Source organism: Macaca mulatta, chromosome 8, assembly GCF_049350105.2.
Source record: "Macaca mulatta isolate MMU2019108-1 chromosome 8, T2T-MMU8v2.0, whole genome shotgun sequence".
NCBI classification, from domain to species: Eukaryota; Metazoa; Chordata; class Mammalia; order Primates; family Cercopithecidae; genus Macaca; species Macaca mulatta.
Genome location: NC_133413.1, coordinates 82,559,194 through 82,579,061, shown reverse-complemented (window position 1 = coordinate 82,579,061; position 19,868 = coordinate 82,559,194). Strand labels below are relative to the sequence as shown.

The 19,868-nt window shown below is 39.7% G+C and overlaps 1 long non-coding RNA gene across 1 annotated transcript in view; it reads right to left on the bottom strand.

Annotated features, from left to right (window-relative positions):
• The window catches only part of LOC100430406 (uncharacterized), a 218,007-nt gene that overhangs the window by 92,309 nt on the left and 105,830 nt on the right, over nucleotides 1-19,868 (bottom strand). The window contains exon 3 of the long non-coding RNA XR_003732403.2: nucleotides 4,332-4,457. This is a non-coding gene — a long non-coding RNA (uncharacterized LOC100430406). The remainder of the gene's footprint in view (nucleotides 1-4,331; nucleotides 4,458-19,868) is intronic.

The following is a 19,868-nucleotide window of genomic DNA, read 5'->3' as shown; positions in this document are numbered from 1 at the left end:
ATGTCCTTTGTAGGGACATGGATGCAGCTGGAAACCATCATTCTCAGCAAACTATCGCAAGAACAGAAAACCAAACATCGCATGTTCTCACTCATAGGTGGGAACTGAACAATGAGAACACTTGGACACAGGAAGGGGAACATCACACACCGGGGCCTGTTTTGGGGTGGGGGGAGCAGGGAGGGAAAGCATTAGGAGATATACCTAATGTAGATGACAAGTTAATGGATGCAGCACACCAACATGGCACATGTATACATATGTAACAAACCTGCACGTTGTGCACATGTACCCTAGAACATAAAGTATATTAAAAAAAAAATCTAAACATTATCCTGTAGTTAAAGGTATTCCATTGAAAGGTTTAAAAACATGTAACATGGCCATATTTATGTTTTCAAAAGAACAACTTGATGCTGATGGGTTTAAGTGCCAGAAATGTCATCGTCTCAAGGCAAGGAGACCAATCCACAGGTTACTGTAATAGTCCAGGCAAGAAGGGAGTTGGTGAGGCAACCACATAGCAGAATGCACTTAATAGGATCAAGTCATTTCATGGAGAGACTCCAGTCTTTGAAGAATGGTGTGCGACCCCATCTATAGGTCTAAAAGAAAGAGTAATATGACTTTTGATGTGTATTTCAAGAATATCCTATTTATTTCTAGTATGTTCTAAGTATTTCTATAATTAACTATTTCTGTAGCATCATAGTTCTGAAATTAGATTATAATATTTGACATCCTTATTGTTCAGCTCTAATGTTGTATTTAAGTATAGGACTCAGGTTTTTGCATTAACCACAGATAAAGATAGATCCCTGGCACAAATGAAAGTCACAACTTCTAAGATTCTATAATGGAAGAGGAATTCTAGAGAGGCAGCTGCTTTGGCATTCATATGTATTAGTAGTAGAAGCAAAGTAGTACAATGAAAAGGGAAGGACTTTAAGAGCCTTTCTTGCATGGAACAGACCGGGGAGGAGTTACAAATAGTACATTGGAACTTGTACATGAGTATAAACTTACTAGTAGGTTCTTTGAATTTGTTAAGTCAAATTGGCTCTTAATTGACAGCACTGCCATGTTAAATGGAGACATTTTCAGGTGAAGGCTTGATGGTAGTAGAGTATATATACCCTGCTGGGGCTCAGGTAGACTTATCTGGTCTCTCCAACAGAACACCTTCGGGATTAACTCTTCTCCTTAACCCTCTGAAGCATGTAAACAGTGCCCTAAGTGCACTGAGGTCAGACCACCTCTGCTGAACAAAAAACACTTCTTAAAACTAATCAGCTAAGTAATCCATCAATTTTCCTTAATTTTCTCAAACCTGGGCCCTATCTCTTCTTTTTCTATGTGCTCTGCCACTAATCTTGGGTAACACTGCTTAAATAAGCAAGCTTTCTTCTGTGTTTAACTGTCTCAGCATAATAGTCCTTTTTTAAAAAATTAAGTAGTAGTTTAATTTTGACTTGGACAATGTAACATCTTAGGCTATCTATTTAACCTGTGTATCTCAGTCTATTTACCCTGTATAATGGGTGATATTTTTGTTGACTTCACAGTTAGGTATGAAATATTTGTTATATATGTATTTTAAAACTTTCACAGAAGTCAAATTATTTACACCTAAATATTAAGAAGGACTCAATATTTGAAACCGCATTTAGCTTAGTATATGTAGCTACTTTGCAGCTATAATCAACTTAATATAGGAAGGCAGAACTTGGTCACTGTATGTATTCATCCATTCCCACATTGCTATAAAGAAATATCTGAGATTGGGTAATTTATAAAGAAAAGAGGTTTATTTGGCTCACAGTTCTGCAGCTCTACAGGAAGCATGATAGCATCTGCTTCTGGGGAGGCCTCAGGGGGCTTTTACTAGTGGCGGAAGGCATGGTGGGAGCAGGCTTCTTCCATGGCAGGAGCAGGACCAAGACAGCCTGGCGGGAGGTGCCACACACTTTTCAACAACCAGATCTCACGAGAACTCACCATCGAGAGGACAGCATCAAGGGGGATGGTGTTAAACCATGAGAAATGCTCCCCATGATCGAATCACCTCCTACCAGGCCCTACTTCCAACACTGGGGATTACAATTGACCATGAGATTGAGGTGGGGACACAGATCCAAACCATATCACTGTATATAAATATGCATTTTAAACAACTAGGATAATAGTTTTTAGGACATATAGTGTTGTCTATTTATATTTTAAAAAGCATGTTTAATAACCAAAGCTTATTTTATGTCTGAGACTAGCCAGCAGTGACACTTGAAGTATGCAGGAAAAGAGTCTTCCTCATTTTTGAGCTTTGGGGCCTAAAGCTTCACCCTAAAATTTGCATCTGCTTAAGCTGCCCTCTTTGCACATCTTCCTTGGAGGAGTAGCTGCTAAGTACAGAGGATTCCGGCACCAGAACATGCTCCTTTACAAAGAGTGCAAGCACTGGATTCCCTTGGGCTAAGGGAGGAGGATTGGAGCTCTAGAGGAGGAAAAAGTGAGGCAGAAGGGAAGCTTGCAAGGAAATCATGAAAAATCTACATTTGTAGAGACACCCTAATTAAATCTTTCCTTCAGTCTTATCTGTGAGAAAAAATATGTTTTTTCCACCAGGGCCTCTCTCACATTTAGAAGACAAACTAACACAGCTCCCTTAGCTAAATATTTATCTGACAGAAACTGAGAGTTCGAAAGACTAGTTCAAAAGAAACTATCACAGTGGAAGAGAGTGAGCTTGGAATTTGATCGTAAGTCCCTGATCACCCCACAATCCAGCAGGTGGGGCCCAGGAAGATTAGATCAGTTGAGAAAAATAAATAGGTAGAATTTGTAGAATTTATAGAAAAATAAATATGTAAAAAATATGTAGAGTTTTATTGCACAGCTGAGTTATGTGAATAAATTTATAATTCTGTTATACCTGTATTAAGCCTCTCCCCCCAGCCTGGGCAACACAGGGAGACCCCGTCTCTACAAAAAAAAAAAAAAAAAAAAAAAAAAACAACAACAACAATAAAAGAAAGGAAAAAAGAAATTAGCCAAATGTGGTGGTGCACATCTCTAGTCCCAGCTACTTGGGGGCTGAGGTGGGGGGATCCCTAGAGCTGGGGAGGTAGAGGCTATAGTGAGTTGTGATTGCACTACTGCATTGTAGCACAGGTGACAAAGCAAGACCTTTTCTCAAAAAGTAATTAAAAAAAATGATAAAATAAATCCCCTCCCCTAAACCCCTACCTCTTGCTAATGAATCCAAGCCAGGCACTCAGCATTGGGATACATCTGCTAACACAGGCCTGGGCCCTCATGCCACCTGGGTGAATTATGGGGCATCTGTCTGCTTAGCCAGTTCAGAAAATAAACTACAGTATCATTTTTCCTGTCTTCCAGCTTCTGTGTAATCTGATTTCCCTTCCACACTTGCTCACCCACATCACTGAAGACCTGCCCTGAACTGCGCCACTTAACCCCTGCCTGCTTCCTAAGGGTGCCATCTCCCTAAGGACTGGCCTTGCTCGTCATGTTCACAGGTGATGTCTAAGGGATTTGGTTTCACCAGGTATCCAAGAGGCTGCTCTATTTAACAAAATATTGCTGCCTTCTGGGAAACCTCCACCACACCTGTGGCAGCCCAGAGAAGACAAACAGTAGCTCTGCTTCTTGAATGCTCTAAATAGGCTTATTGACTTCCTGGGGCCAAAATGAGCTTGACTTTAAACATCAGGTACAGTTTATTTTGTACTATGTCAAATCTGGGGTGCATAATCTCATTTAAACTTCATGAAACTCTACGACCTAAATACTTACATGTCCCCATTATAAAGATGAGAAAATTGAGCTTTAGAGGGTGTTATGGGCTGTCTGTTTGTGTCACCCACCCTAAAATTCATCTGTAGAAGCCTTAAACGCCAATGTGATGGTATTCGAAGGTGGGGGCCTTCAGAAGGTAATTAGGCTTAGATGACATCATAAGGATGGAGTCACCATAATGAGATTAGTGTTCTTATAAGAAGAGAAAGGCTAGAGCTCACTTTCTCTCCCATGTGAGGACATAAGAAGACTGCCATCTTCAAACCAGCAAGATAGTCCTCACCAAAACCAGGCCATACCGGCACCCTGATCTCAGACTTCCCAGCCTTCAAAGAAATAAATGTTTGTTGTTGAAGCCACCCAGTCTGTGGTATTCTGTTACAGCAACCCTAGAAGACTAAGACAGAGAGGCTAAGTAATTTGCTCATGGTTATTCTACTGCTAAGTGATAGTGAACCTAAAAGTTAAAGCAGTTGTCTTGACACCAAACCTGAATCTATAACCATGATTCTTACCTGCCTTTCCTGTGGCCCAGTGGTTTCCAGTGACATTGGGCTGTCAGTCTGAGAAGTATCCTATAATACTGGCTTGACATTGGCCCCAACTGATCCTTGGACACTGCAGGCACGGCAAATATTTTCCTGGAAGGAAGAGAATAAACCAATAATGACTCTTGCTTGCTTCGTGGAGCTCCGCAATAACTATGGCAGTCCTGTGTTTTACTTGCTCAGATGGGCAGAAATGGACAGATTTGCCCCATAGGGGTAAATATTCCCTAGGTGGAAATTATTACGATGACTACTTTGCAACCCTTGAGAAAATTTGCACCAGAAACTTGGCATTCAATCAAATATCCATTTGCTTCCTGTCTGACTCCCTCACTAGCATGAGATCTCCATGAGCACAGAGATTTTGTTTTGTTCACCACTGTGTCCCAGGCACGGAGAGCAGTGCTTTCCACCGAGTGGCTGGCTACTTGATCCATGCTCTTGAAAAGTGAATCCCTGTCTTCCCTAAGAGACAGGAAACGTGATTCAAATCCCTTGAGTTAAAATGTTAGAAAGAGACCTTCAGCCACTTAAAGTTACAACACACAGGATAGTGCGGGCGATTGGCACCAGGGTGAGTCTGAGCTGAATGTGGGTTAGAGTCCAGGACCATCCAGACCTAGAGCCAAGACAAGGGACAGGGGAGAGGCAGCCATAGCATAAAGCAGAACCGGGGTGGAGAGTCAGAGCCAGGCTGCAGGGTGAAGGGAGGAGCAGAACTGAGGTCTCAGAAAACCCCGATAGTACCACATTCTGAGTCACTGCAGGGAAGGAAAAGTTCAAGAATTCCCTCTAGATTTCACCTCATTCCCTGGAAAAGAGGTTATCAGAGAATTCAGTAATCAAATATGATAATATGTATTGGATATGTAGTGTGTGCACGGCTCCGATCTGAGCACTTACATGGATTGGTTCGTTTAATCCTCACACCAACTGATGTAGCCAGAGGCTGAGCCATCAGAGTTACCCAGGAAGCCACAGAGTCTGGATTTGAGCCCCATCAGACTGGCTCCAGGCCTGCAGCTCTTCATGAATGTGGAGGTCTCAGGGTAATGGCATCTATCCAGAGTCCTACTACAGAGTGCCTACATCAGACAAAATATTCTTGGTAATTTAGACCAATGATGTCATAATATCAACTGATGGTTGAAAAAATAAGGGGTTTGTATGCACAATGAAATAAAGTTTTCCTAAAGTTCTGAAAGTCTCAGAGTCACGACGACTCTGGTAGGGTTTCTTCCCTTTTTGGAATATCACGCACAATGGAAATTGCGTAGGGAGCTTGGGACACCTGTCTCTGTCAGGAGCTTGACCTTGCTGAGCACATAAGAACCCACCCATCATGTGGCAGGCACCACAGGAGGCACAGGGAATGCCCAGGTGACTAAGACACGCCCCTGCCCTCAAGGCGCTCTTGGGGCAGCCCTGCATTTGCTCCCCTCATACAAATGACCAGGGCAGTGGAAAAATGGAAAATATGCACTTGCACAAAGATATCACCTTATTGCTGCGGGGTTCCTTGAACACTAAACTTTTCTAGTTTTAAAAGTTAAATCAGAAACAAGAGTCTTTGCTGGGGTGGCTTATGCCTGTAATCCCAACACTTTGGGAGTCCAAGGTGGGAAGATCACTTAAGCCCAGGAGTTTGAGACCAGCCTGGGCAACAGAGTGAGACTTTGACTCTACAAAAAAAATTAAAAATTAGTCTTGCATGGTGGTGCATACCTGTAGCCTCAGCTACTTTGGAGGGTGAGGTGGGAGGATTGCTTGAGTCCAGGAGGTCGAGGCTGCACTGAGCTGTGATTGCATCACTGCACTCCAGCCTGGGCAACAGAGCAAGACCCTGTCTCAAAAACAACCAAAAAATCTTTACTGAAATCTACCTGAAGGGATTTCTTCTACCTTAAATATATGAGACCACACACAAACACACACACACACACACCCCGACATGCACAAAAGCCACCTTGCCTAATATGCATTTTAGCCTGAGAAAATGATCATAACTGAGTAGACTTAGAAATAAGATTTCCTAGTAACAACTACAAATAAAACTTCTCTTTTCATAGAAAACACAAAATTAAACCTTAAAGCCCAGTAATATATAATTAAAATGAAAACCTTTTAGAACTACTGTTTTTCCTAGGAGGCACTGCTCGGAATCCCCTGCCAGCTGGCTGGGTGTGTGTGTGAAAGATCGTAATATTTCAGGAGTTTCCTTTGCACGAGACATTTTTCTCAGCATTGCTTGTGGCTCATGGCCATGCTGCCCGGGCACCTGCAGGATCAGTCAGTTTGCACAAGCAGCTTCCCAAGTGAATGACGTACCTCCCCTTTCTGTTGTTCCCAAAGACCAACATCTGTCAGAGATCAGCATATGCATCCGCGTATTAAAGCGCTCACTGTTCTAAGACCCTGCACTTAATTTTCCCTTGGGTAAACAGAGCCAATAATGGATAAATACTGAAGGATCAAATATCCTTAAACTATCGGAGAAAGCTGTGAGTGCAGACTTTAATCCACATCTGAAGTGAGAAAAAAGAGAAAGCAAAACGCTGTGACAGAGGCTCTCCAAATCATGAGGGAGGAACACAGGATGGAGTTCATGCCACTGGCTGTGTAATAGCTTGGGAAGCATCTCTATGAATGGCCATGGGAAGGGCAGTTAGGACTTTACAAGTAACTGCATTTAAATGTTGAATACATTGCGATCCAAACAAATGATCTTTGCACTTTTCAGAAATGAATAGCAGAAGGCCTTGCCTCCTCCTAAGCACAGTCAACCTGACATTCTCTGTAACCATACACTGAAAGATTTTTACAAACGTCCTACTAATTGCATTTTGAGGCAAGTTCCACTAGGAAGACGAACTTTGGACAGGCTGACAGTGTTGGCCTTTGCGGACATGGTTGGTCTTCTAATGGCTGAGCCAGCCCCTAGGGGAAACACACAGCTTAAGTTTATCTTTTAAGTATAAACTTCTGAGGATGAACCTTCCAGCCTCTCTGGAATTCTTGTCTAATACAGGAACATGATGTATTTTATACATTTCTATACACTCTTTCTTTTAAAAGAATCATCTCAACCTTTAAGATAATTTTGCCTGAAAAGATTATCCTATCCAAACTTTATCTCTTCACCATATGCAGTCACACAATTATTTTCTGATTTGCTTTAAGAAATAGAAACATTCAGCCTTTCGGATTAGAAATTTCTTTCTTGTAACGTAAAATAGAGATGCTTTCTTATTACTTAAAAAGAGTACATAAATCAATCTCGCCAAGGACTGGTATTCATCATAACCTTGTGTCTGTCTAACCTAAACCATCCAGGTCTACTTTTGAATTATCCTTATTTGGAAACTTCAAAACCAGGTTAAATATACAGCTGATGGCTTTGGTAATAAATTGCTACCAGTAAAGCAGAAGGAGAAGCTCCAAGTGAGATGTTCCTGGGAAAAGCAGGCTGGCATCATCCACAGAAGAGCCACAAACGTGTCTACACTGAATTGTTGTCCACCTCCAAAATTGCTGCCATATCCAGGCAGCTGCCGTTAGCCCTTTCCTGTAGGAGGTGGGGTGTCTGCTTCCATTCAGCCTTGACTGTAAAACACCCAGATAACCTGCAGAATGGACAAAGCAAAATATCACCTACACATGAGTAAGAGAAGCAGGACAGCCCATCCAACTCGAAGGCAATGAAAAGATTTGGTGTAATCCAAAGAAAAATTTGGTCTAATGCAGGAACTTGGGTTCCCTGTTACCTCTTTTGTAAGAGTGAGCTGTTAGTAAAATGCTGAAAGCAAACAAAAAATGTAGACAGCAGCTCCAAAGAACTATATCACATCTATTTTTCAATGGATTAAAGAATGGTTAAGCCTTGAGAAGTCAACGAATAAATCACAACACATAGAACCTATAAATAATATATGAGTTGAATACATAACCAACTGTGTTAAAGCTCCGTTAGTAAAAAGACGAATAACCAAGAAGGCAGACAGCAAAAAAATAAATAAAATTGTTGTCACTAGTGAGAGCTCTTCATTCTTATTGCTTATGTTTTTGCAATAAGCAAATTTATGTAGTGAAGACAAACTAACAGACAAGCATGTGAGTTTGAGGCAATGGTTGTATGACTTCATCATTTTGAAGACCATTTGACAACATTTCTCCTTTTGTAATTGCATGACTTCAAGTATTTGTTCATTTCTTTTCTGGAAAATTTATTTCTGTGTTTCCACATTCCTCAGAACAAGAGACCTTCAAGACTAGTCTTGCATGTGCACATATCACATGTGATATTTTCTCATATGATAGGCACAATTAATCTGCAAGCTGAGTATTATCATTATTTTAAAATAAGCAAAGTAAAGGCTTTTTGAGGCTAGAAAAAAGTGCTTGTAGACAGTGTATAAAGTGTTAGACTTCTAACCCAGATGTATCTGAACCCCAAGTCTAGTGTAATACATTCTGCTGTCCCCTTCTTAAAAAAGCAGATAGAAAAGCAGATTACTGCCTTTTTAACACCAACAGCTTCTTTTTAATTTTTTATTTCTTTTTCATCAGTCCCAAGTTTTGTAGAATTTTGACCGGCAAACAAATGATTAAAATTAAGTCACAACACATTATCTATTTGTAGTCACAGAAAACATTTATTAAAATAAGAGCATATGACCAACATGAGATAATACTGAGCCAATATCATTCCATTAAAAGGGTTTTCAGAAATATATTCTTAGTAGTCTATTCGAGGACCAGAATAATAGTGTTTAAATGTTTAATCTGTATGATTAGGCCTTTTGGAATATTAACAAGAGCCATCCGGTGGGCCTTTTGAACTCCAGGGATCAGTGGTCTCTAACCTGCCATCAGAAGACACTAGATTCTGTGTTTTTAAATAACAGAAGCAGGTGATGTGATTGTGCTTTTCGTGAGAAAGCATTACCTTGAGGCAGAAATCCTTTCATATACCAAGCTAAATCCCTCCTGCTCCAGTGTAAACCCATTTCCTCTTCTGGCCTCTGGAGAAAAGGGAACAGCTGCTGGGTGTCTTTTAACTCTTCCTCTGGGGCCCAGGGGGCTGGGCCACTTTACTGTCAGTGCACCACATTGTAAGCCATGTTGGACAGATTCCTAATGAATGTTAGGTTTGTTATCCCCACTCTCATTTCCCAACATATTTTCCAGGTTCTCTTTTTGTTGTGCAAGTAGGGATTTAGATTCTGGGGATCCGGACATAAAAGCTTCAGACTCGGGAAGTATCTCACAGGACTGCTTGTATTCTTCATGTAGCACCAGGCTGAAGGAGAATGAAAATCTGATACCATGATAGCTGAAACTAATATCTGTTGCTGCTATTCCAATTGCATTTAGTACTTCTGGAAATTCTTGCCTCGGATCACAGTCATATTACCAGCTGGGGTCAAAATACCATATGAGGGATTCATATTTCTGTCTAATTCATTATACTGATGGTTTTTATGAAGCATCTGGAATTGGAAGTACTGGAAGGATTCACAGGGAATCCATTTGAAGCCATGACAAAACTGTTTTCCATTGATCAGTCAAATCCTGCTCAATCAGGAAATGACATTTTCAGTTCTCATCAAGTCCATTTTTAATATCCTGTTAACAAACAAAAATATAGATACAAAAATAATATTTAAGCCCACACTTAGAGAATCCTAGGGAAAATTCCGGAAAGAATTTGATGCATCTCCTTCTATCCCACACAAACCAAAATCCATGTTTGTCAGACAAAATCTTTTTCTCTTATTGTGTTGCTTTGGATCTTCATGTCTGAAACATCAAATAACCCTTGTAACAATATTTAAAATAAATCCTAATATTTTATGCAGCTACTTAATGGAGCCAACTTTCCAACTATTTGCTATCTCACTAAGAAATACAAAACAAGTATTCTAAAATGTATCGGTTCCAATTTGTAGAAAAAAAGAAATCACACAGAGGTCAGGTCAAAGGCATTATTTTCTGTCAGCCCAGGTTATCATCAAGTCGAGATTCCAGGAAGAAGTGTATGCATCCAAGGACAACTACTACCTCAGGTGGTTCCTGAGAAAACCCAAATGTGTATTACAGAGCTGTCCTTCCTCCATAACCTTTAATTTTTATAACAATTTTCAAATCTTTTTATTTCCCTTTGGCTTCTGAGCCTCCACAAATAACTTTCTAAAGTCATTCTCTTTAAACTATTAGAACAAATACTGACTGGAAGAGTTCAAATACTGACTGGAAGAGTTCTGCAAAGAAAACACACTAAAATTTGGCCTCCCTACTGAAGAAAAAAAAAGGGGGTCTCCTAAGGAACAGGATTCAGATGAAAATCTAGCGAACTCAACTTGACTGGCTTTTCTAAACCATGTATACAATCTCCACAGACATTTTAAGGGGGCAAGTTCCAGGTCAATTTATAGCTCTAATTCCAGCTAATCTTAAAAATAAAGTTTATATCATGAATGTTTTTGTCAGAGGCATTTGAACCAGAGCAGCTCCATCTTGAATAGGAACTGGGTAAAATAAGGCTGAGACGTACTGGGCTGCATTCCCAGACAGTTAAGCATTCTAAGTCACACGATGAGAGAGGAGGTTGGCGCAAGATACAGGGCCATAAAGATCTTGCTGATAAAACAGGTTGTAGTAAAGAAGCCGACTAAAACCCACCAAAACCAAGATGGCCACGAAAGTGACCTCTGGTCATCCTCACTGCTACACTCCCACAACAGTTTACAAATGCCAGGGCAATGACAGGAAGTTACCCTATATGGTCTACAAAGAGGAGGCATAAATAATCCACTCCTTGTTTAGCATATCATCAAGAAATCATCATAAAAATGGGCAACCAGCAGCCCTCAGTGCTGCTCTGTCTATGGAGTAGCCACTCTTTTGTTCCTCTATTTTATTAATAAAGTTGCTTTCACTTTACTCTACGGACTCGCCCTGAATTCTTTCTTGCAGGAGATCCAAGAACCCTCCCTGGGGGTCTGGATCGGGACCCCTTTCCTGTAACATTTTTATTGAAAACTAACAACTTCATTTTTGCTACCAACTAAAGTAAAAGAAGGATAACTACATTGGTGCATATATGCATACATAATTTTATGACACTAAGTAATTTTTGATAAACATAAATATAATCACGTAATTCACCCTCCCTCTACAGCTAAATTCATTCTGGGCTTACTTATACTGTTCTTCACAAAAGCTAAATATGATAACATACAAGGCACTTGCACAACCTGTATCTCATCTCTCAATATTCCTTGATATTGCCTGTGCTTCTGATATACTGAACTGTTTTCAGCTTCTGAAAATGTTATATTTTCTAAAACCTCTGTGCCCCTACACATGCCATGCCTTTTGTATAGAATTCCCCTCCCTCTCCTCCTCTCTTCCATGTGAATATCCCTCTTCCACCAAGATTTACACCCCCAATACATGCCTGACTTTTGCTAAGTAGTCTATTCTCTCTGTGCCTCCTTTGATCAAGACTGAATTAAATTATCCTCCTTTGTCTTCCCACAACTTCTTGTGTCATCATTATTTCCTACTGGAGGAACAATACCATGAGATTAACAACTGGCTGGTTACCAACTGGCAGCCAGAAGAGTAAGTGGGGCAGCTCCTGAGAGGCACCTGTTGCCTTTGCTGAGCAGCTTGTTTAATGGCTTCCAGCACCGGGAGTGCTAGCTTGTACTAGAAGAGGGTGGGTCTCCCCAGGGTGGGGCCCCCCATCATAAGCTCTGTGGCTCAGGAGGTTGTGCAGAGTCAACATCCTCAGAGCCAACCATTTAGATTTCCTGTCCCTAAGCCTGGCAAATGGCAAGCACCTCCAGTTCTAGCTACAGAGAAAACTGAGGCAGGAGGGTCACTTGAACCCAGGAGTTCAAATTCAGCATGGGCAACACAGCAAAACCCCATCTCTAAATAAATAAACAAACAAATAAAATAAATTAACAGATGTCTTGTCCCCAACCCAAGCTTCAGGATCTCAGGTTTTCTTAACCAGTGCTCTGACCTTAACCTGGCAGACATGCCTTGGCCGAGCATTCAGACATTTCTGGCACTCCATGACTCTATTGGATCATCAGTCTACTACTGCCTAACTACCTCTGCACTTTCAGCACAAGAGAGAAGGACCTCTTTGTCACCCTGTAACTGCTTGTTAATGACCCTCTTTCCAGTTATCCTTCTGTGGGGCACTTATACAACTTAGCAATAACTAGCCAGCTCTGCAGACTTTGTAGGTGTTCTTCCAAATGCTCAAATCATCACGGCTGTAATCATTGTACTTCATCTGGACATTTCTCCAGGTCACCACCTGAGAAATTAAACTCCAAGGACTACCTGTATCTTCCATGGCACTCATGATGGTATTCTCTTCACCTGCCAGGTGACGACAGATCCAGTTCCAAATCTCCATGTTACTCAGGTTTTCTTGGACCACTCTCAGAATTACTTGTATTAAAAAACCTTTGAGAAGCAGAAGCCAAAACGAGGTTAGATGTGCAACAGATTTATTAGAGGAAATATCCGGAAGAGAAAGAGAGGAGGTGGGACAGCCTTTGGATCGGGATTCAGGTATAACCCCTGTAAAGGAGAGGGAAGGAAGGAGGGTTGCACAGGAAGAGCCACAGACTGGAATGCATTTCTAAAAGTTTTAGCTCAGCTAGTGGGGAGTCTTTGAGCAAAAGTTGCCAAAGTCAGACACTGCAAAAGTTAGGCATTGGCCAGGAGTAGCCTATAGGAAGTGCAGGCCTGGTAGGAACACAGTGGAAGGCTCAAATCTCAGCACCTGAAGCCATCTATCAACCTCCTCCAGCAGACATGTGAGGGGCATACTTTTACAGCCACCACAGTCATCCAGTTGCCAAATGACTGGCCTTATTATAAAATATAGATGGGTAGTTTAACTGTGCATAGTTTCTATGTGTATGAATTTCATTTACAATTATTTCATTAAATAACAGCAATCCTCCAACAAATTTCACAGTATATTAAGTGGGAGTAATTGTATAAAGTACAGACTTTGCTGCTAGCTCTTTTCCCACAGATCACTACATTAATAGCAGATGCTTGTCATAAACAATGGACTGCTAATGCTACTTCTTCCAGTCTGTTGGTGATGGGTCACTGCGCCTCAGTTATTCAGTTCCTGCACAGACAGCAAAGTGTGTGTTGGTATCTGTGCCTTGTCTCCCAGAGGTAAACCCATGTGACATTTACACAAATGGATAATCAGAAAAGGAAACTGGCCAACAAATATGAAATTGAAACACACACACACAAATAGAAAAAATGATGATGCTAGAAGTGAAATTTGTATGGAATGTAAATAGAGTTCTAGAAGAAATAACTGATTATGGAATGTTGACACTGCCACTGATGGAGAGACTCTAGATTTGCAGCCAGAAGAACATGGTGAAGATGAACTTACCAACATAAATGCAAAAAATTGTACTGGTGAAAAGGATGAAAATCTCACAGAAGAACTGATGCCATTAAAAATCTTTACCTTAAATGGATACTCAGAGACACTTCACAAGGTTAAAAGCGCAAAGGATAAAATGTTGGAAGCTGATCCAAACTTAGAATTGGGTGTCAAGATTCACCAAAGCCTAGAAAAAAATGCTCACTCAGTACTATAAGTTATACATGAAAAGAAGACAAACATTGCTCAAACTACTCTTCACAAGTTCTTTTGCAAAAGTATAAAGCACTTTAAGTCCTATTTCTAATGCTTTAAATTACAGCATACTAAAGAAAAACTTTTACCATGTTTTTAAATTTCCTTATACATTTATAACCAACAGTAAAAGAGATTTCAATGTTTTGACAAGAAATTTTAAACGTCACAAACAATTGTAATATTTCCCCATTGATTATTAAGACTATATGTATGGTTTCAGCTCATACAGTCATTTTTATGATCCTGTCTACAGCAAGGAGTGCCCGCATATATCATTGACTTGACCATGCTTGCTTTTCCTCAATAATTAATAGTCACCAAGGATTTGGATAATTGGGCAAGATAAAATATGTGATAACAATTCAACACAGAAAATTAATAAAATTATAATGATATTTAGCAGTTTTAACCACATGCTATATGTAACATAACCAAATGTCACATTACATCATATGGAAAGTTTTTCTAACATTTTTAAAGGTTAGGAAATCAACAATCATTTATCTGACCACTGAATTCTGAAAGTTCAATAAGAAAGTTGAGGCATTTTCCCCTAGCTATTTACTGTAGAAATACCTTTTCAATGAGTAAATGACATTGAACAGCGTACAAAAAGAGATTTTCCTCAGAGGCACAAGCTAGAACTCCTTTCATGGCCTCTGTTTACTGTCAAGATGGTACATACACTGCTAGCTTCATCCCTAAAAATAAACCTGGAGAAACCATAGCAGCCAAAGAGAAGCCTGGACTCCAGGAAACAATAGAAACAACTTCCCCTGCTGACACTAGAGACCACGTTGAGCTGATGTGCCTGGGAGGTGGGCAACTGCAGCCCAGGGCTGTGTGCTGCCCAAGTGGCAGTGAAAGGATAAGCTGGATGGAATTGTTTAATTCTCTGTCCTTCAACTCGTATTTTTTTTTTCTTGAGTTGGTACAGTAACTACTCATTCATTCCCCAGAAATGGCACAGACAGCCCAAAGCACTGGGGTTGGTGATCTGTACCAGGGTGGTTCAAAGCCCTGCCTGTGAGAACAATTAATGAAGGCAGGTAGTGGGTACTGGCTAAGTAGCTGCCCTTGGGCATTTGGTTCTCCAACTCCTTTGCCTCCAAACTTGCATGGCTGCTGGAATACCACCACAGGAGGCTGATTTTCCCTAGTGCAGGATCTTTCTAAGTGTGGAAAGGTAGAATCCTGCCAAAGAGAGTTGCCTGGTACAGTAGAAGCAACAAGGGTCACCAAGAGTAAATTTTTGGTATTTGGGCCCATTCTCCTTGAGGTTATCTGGTCCCTTCTGTTCCAAAGCTGGTACAGTTTGTGGCATGGACTTCAGTTTCTTCCCCATGTGTTTTCTGACTGAGTAGCTGATACCTCTAGGGACCATCAGAAGCCCAATGAATTCAGAAGACAAAAAGCTAAATATATGCCACTGAAGCAGAATTGTGAAAATCAAGAATTTCCAATATCCTGATAAGAATATTTAAAGGAGAAATCATAGGAAATATTTGTAACATAAATCAAGAACCAGAAATAATAAAAAAGAGGAAATATTAGGTAAATAAAATACAAACACTGACATAAAGAGCATGGTAGATGGGACAAACAATAGGATGGGTGCAGTTGAAGAATTTTAAAGAGATAAAAAGCCTGATTCAGTAATTCTCCAAGAAGAAAATTTTAAAAAAGTAAAAAAAGAAAACATAGACAAAGAGAAGTAATAGATATAAAGGATAGATGTAGAAGTGCGAACATATGCATGATAAGAGTACCAGAAAGAAAGCATATTAAAAGAAAAATCTTTGAAAAAACATACTTTTTATAATTAATAAAAGATAAAGACTTTATTTGAATGTGTTAAACAGCACAGATAAGAAGTGTGGGGATTTAATAAGAGAGACTTAAGAATATCAAATGTAGTGAGGCTTAAGAATATCAAATACAAAGAGAGATTCTAAAAGCATGAATTAAGAAATCTCATTACAGAGATCTTCATTACTCTTGATAAGCTTTTTACATGATATAAGACTTACAAAAATGTGCCACAAATCCCAAAGCTAACTTGAAATAGATTCCTATTTTCTTGAAATTATCAGACCCCAGATATTGTATGGAACTGGTTGAAAACAGCAAAGGCTATGACTGTCTCTTCTTAGTGGGGATGATTCCTGAAGATTGAATCCTCCTCCTAACCTACTTTGAAAAATATTAGACCACTCTTGTTAATATATTCATTGTAATCTAGCTTCCTATTTGACCTTTCAGGACCTTTTTTTTCTTTGGGGTTTTTCATAGAAATTCCTATTTTTTGGTAGTTCAACATAATATTCCAAATAAGCTGTAGTCCTATAGCTTTCATATTAAATTAATGGCAAGTAAAAACTAGTTTTATAAAAGTCAACCACAAAAATTTCATAAAATAGTTAAAAATGTAGTCATGTGTGAAAATCATGAGGACAGTTTTACTCTTGGTATAGAGAATGAAGAAAGAAAAATATATTTAGACAGAAAGCTGTAAGAGCAGAATAAGAGAAGTAAGAAAGTGAGGGTGGAAATTGAGTGGGCTGCAGAAATAATTCATGACTTGGAGATGGAAAAAGCCATAGGACAGGAATGAAAGCACATTAAACATGCTGGACAGAGAATATTATTTAATTCCTAAGTGCTATTGTTCAAAAGAAATACTACAAAGGAACACTAAACCGCATAAGACCCTGATAAGACCTGTGTTCACTCCCTCTTTCTTTCCTTTTCTTCCTTCCTTCCTTCCTTCCTTCCTTCCTTCCTTCCTTCCTTCCTTCCTTCCTTCCTTCCTTCCTCCTTCCTTCCCTCCCCCTTCCTTCTTTTCATTCTTTCTCTCTTTCTCTCTTTCATTTTGGACACAGGTTTACCGGGGACATTAACAGCCTCTCACAGAGCAAAGTTCACTTTGCCTATACTCATATTACCTCTCTAAGGAGGAGATTTAGATTCAACATATAGTCCAAAACTATGCACTTGCCTCTGTCTGCTGCAAATCCAAAAATAGGGAGTTCATTATATCCCTAGTTTTTATTTGAGATTTTGACTTCCTGAACTGGAACCTATGGTCCCACTCACAGGTTACCAAACCAGGTAAGTAGAAGGTCTCAGTTACACTGGTATCATTAAAAGCAAAACAAGGACTGGAGTTATGCATGTATAATTTTTTGAAAGGTAGTCAGTAAGCTGATTTTTTGTGAGGGCCTTATACAAGTATGAACCAGGACCTGCTGTGATTTCCTTCTCAAATAAATACCTGCTGAGGATCATAAATCACCCATATTTTAGATTGATTAAGTATGTGTGTTTTTACCAAAGGCTGATAGGAGCAGCAGAAACAGCTCAACTGGTTTCTGAAACGAACAATTAAATCCAGTGTTTACCTCCTTAATGTATCACGGACTGTATATTGGACCCAAATATCAGCAAAATTTATGAGCTTTATTGAATCAATTTCTAGTTCCAAATTGTATGGCCCCTATATCTTTAACTACAGGTGCCATACCATAACTATAACACCTTCTCAGTGGCTTGAAAGGGTTTGTGCTTGTTTGTTAAGGCTTAACAACCAGGAAGTGGTTTCAGCACAGGACTATGGGGGAAAGATGATTTCATGGTTTTTCAAGTACATTTATATAAGTGATTTCTACCACCCTCATCCAACTCATCCAAAAAAACCACCTGGGTGATAGTTATCCATTCTTGGGGGGTTATTTAAATACTTTAAAAGTATGTGAGAGAAAAGTCCTTTACAATTAAACAAGATCATCTGTTGATTATGGTTCTTTGTGACTGACTGTATAGACCACATCCTATGTTGTCCTAATTGGTCAAGCAGGCAAATGATTTCAAATGTTGCTCCTAGATTGACCTAACATTCCGAATACAAACAACCACTCTCTCTTTGGAAGCAAAGAGGTGGGTTTTTAACCACTGTCTCATTTCTCTAAGAGTAAGAGGAACAAGAAGATCCAGTATGTGCATTTAGTATTTTAGAAGCCTAAGGCAAGGTAAGAGGTGTGCCCCCAGCTACTTTATGGAAGAGGAAGCCCATGGGTCTCTCTAGAACACAGATGCCCTGATCATGGGAGAAATGGGATGGGATGTGGAGTCATTCCTTGTTCTGATGGTAAACAGGGAACATCACACAGCTAGGGAGAGTCTTTCTAAGTTCTTTCTCACCCACCAGGGCAGTCATATAAATCAGTACCCCAAAAAAGGTCTCATGTAGTGAAAACACTGTCCACCTTCCTCTCTGGACACTATAGTGGAAGTAAAATAAACAAATGTAGGAGTTGATTCTTCTTGCTACCATAGATTACTCAATATTTAATGATAAGGTACTATTCCCAGAATGTATTACAGGCAACTTCCAACTGAAAAAACTTTTATTGCCCTTTAAAAGAGACACAGGAAAACATACAAATCCTCTCTAGCAAGAGGATACTTATGGTCCCAGATTACTCTACATGCCAAGTGCATTTCCTCCCCAGTGCATCAGGATGTGGTCAGTCTAATACCAGTCTTTATATAATCAGTGATTGTGAAAAATGATCTTTCTGCTTCTCAAAGAAGATAGAAACCTATGTCCTCTTCTAAGTACACAGGACACAATTCTCTTCTCTCCCATATGAATGAAATTCTCCTGATCGAATCTAGAAGACACAGCTGAAATATACTCATTATACTCTAATTCACTTTCACTATTATAATATATTCATTCTGACATTACCTGTCTTAAGCTTCTTTCATTCTACCTTTCTCTGACTCCCTGTTTACACTGGAGTTGTAGGTTGTCTCCCCCTTATGATCCTTTATTCCTGGTTTCCCATTTCCCTAAACCATTAAAATTACATTATTTTCATAATGGCTCATGAAAGCTCTTCAGACTGGGGTATTCATAGGTACTTGGCATATAATCAAACCTGCTGAATCGCCCTCAGAATAGGTTTTGGTACAGTCTGGTGTAGTTTTATATTTTCTGTTTTCAGAGCTGCCCAAGATTTCAAAAGGAAGTCTATAACACAGAAAGATTTTAAGGCCAGGTCTTACATTAAATTAAAGGAAAGAATGTGTCAAGGGATTTCTCAGCAAGGCATAGTACAAGAGGAATGGAACTCTGCTCCAACTGTGGAAAACTGTGGGGAAGTTTGAAAGGAGAAACCAGACCGAATTGGGGCAAGTTCCTCCGCCATGCTGAGTGACAGTTACTCTCATTGAGACATGGTAGAAGACAAATAGGTGTTGTTTGTAAACTCTAAATGGTTGTAAACTAAATTTTTTCATTTAAAAATATTATCCTACTGCTTTAACTGCTCAACAAATTTGTTAAAGTGACTAAGAAGACTCTTACTTAATTCCTTCAATATGGCAAGACAAGTTTTTAAAAAGGAAAAAAGAAAACAACAACAGAATTTGAACAGCTTGAATTCCCATTAACAAAAGACAAACTGGCAAAATAATTTAGGGTCCTCAGTGCTTATTACTTGAAACCAGCCACTCACCTTGGTCTTTGCACAGTAGTAGAGACTGAGCTAATTTACTGAAAGCAGTGAACAGAGTTGCACTTGTGTGGTGTGAAGGTGATGGGCTTTCAGATAAAGTTGCTTTAAGTGGAAATCAGTGTAAGGAACACCTGGCCTAACTCCCAGCAGAGCATTAGTTAGAAACTAGAGAAAGACCCACTTTTAAAACCACTAATGAGCCCCAGGTGAAAACTCTGTTAACTAGACAGCTCCTTTTTTCAAAATTTCCAATGTTTTGATTGATAAGCAAATTGC